This window comes from Triticum dicoccoides, unplaced genomic scaffold (assembly GCF_002162155.2).
Source record: "Triticum dicoccoides isolate Atlit2015 ecotype Zavitan unplaced genomic scaffold, WEW_v2.0 scaffold129744, whole genome shotgun sequence".
NCBI classification, from domain to species: Eukaryota; Viridiplantae; Streptophyta; class Magnoliopsida; order Poales; family Poaceae; genus Triticum; species Triticum dicoccoides.
Window position 1 is genome coordinate 1 of NW_021191315.1, and position 1,229 is coordinate 1,229.

The 1,229-nt window shown below is 38.5% G+C and overlaps 1 long non-coding RNA gene across 1 annotated transcript; it reads left to right on the top strand.

Moving 5' to 3' along the window:
• The first annotated feature begins 85 nt into the window (after positions 1–85).
• On the top strand, positions 86–992 carry LOC119343488. Its single transcript, XR_005166122.1, has 3 exons — positions 86–208; positions 300–397; positions 533–992. It is a non-coding gene; the product is annotated as an uncharacterized LOC119343488 (long non-coding RNA).
• Positions 993–1,229: the final 237 nt, after the last annotated feature.

Genomic DNA, 1,229 nt, shown 5'->3' on the forward strand with positions numbered 1-1,229 from the left:
GTAAGTGCGGGATGGATGAAATTGCTCAGTACCATCTAATCTGGCAATCTGGATTATGATCGGTTCAACTATTTTGTGGTTCCACTTCTACTAATTGAAGCCGGTGAGTTGGTGTATGCTTGAAGTGAGTCTGGTTCTTGCTTCAATTCCCCCTGTTTCACCTCCAGATCTACTCATCGGGAGATGGATTCCTTGCATTGAGAGGCTGGTAGGGGTGCTCGTTTAGCACATGATTTTTTTTCTTACTTTTGATTCTTATAAGCCTTTTGGACTTAGGTGATCATTGGTACACGATGCAGGTCTGACGCTGTTGTTGATAATCATCCATACCTATGCTGGACGTGGACGAAGTACACACATGTACACGCAGCTTTTTTTTGATCCGTTGCATATCAAAGTATGAGTAGATATATCACAGTCCTCTGTAAATACCTACAGTTCTTTGCTTTGTGTGAAATTGACCTTTGGTAATTTGTGTTCACTTTTTACTTGTATGTGTGCGAATTTATAACCTGGATATTTTTCCTACTAGGCTTCATTCAGACGATGGACTGTCTTGCTCTACTTCGAAATCGAAACAGGTGAGTCGTGTCCTTTTTAGGATTGAACCAACTGAAGTGAAACCAAGATACAGTTTCTGCAGCACTTATGAGCAAATTGTACAGGGGAAAGACAGGCGGCTGCTGCAGAACAAGGGAAGGAGTAGCAGCTATCTGCTGTTTCAGTTGTTTATGTGCGCTGAAGATTGTTCGCACCCGTACCCTGAAGAAAGAAGGCAAAATAATCCATAACTATTTCTTGATAATAAAGTACATAGACATAGATATATAGCTCATTGGCTCCATCACGTTAGTTTGCTAAATAAGTTATATGGATCCTTGCAGACACAAGATAGATTCTAGATATACCTGGGATATGTTCATCCGGGTTCAGTTAATAAGTGCATTAGTCAACATTGTGGTGCAATGACAGAATCTGTTGTCCACAACTTCACCTGTCATATCCTTAAGGGTCTTGATTTCCTATAGAGCCAAAAAAGTATGCATAGGTAATGTTTCTTTTTCATTGTTCATTTTTTATCTGATAATGATTTTCCGTTCACTGCTTCCTTACTTTCTGAACATAACCTTTTTGTTTTTTTTTTTGCGTTATCTCTTTTTTTTCTTATACAAATTCTCAGATTGCTTTGTTCTATTTAGACAATACAAATGGTTAAGAACTCATTATCT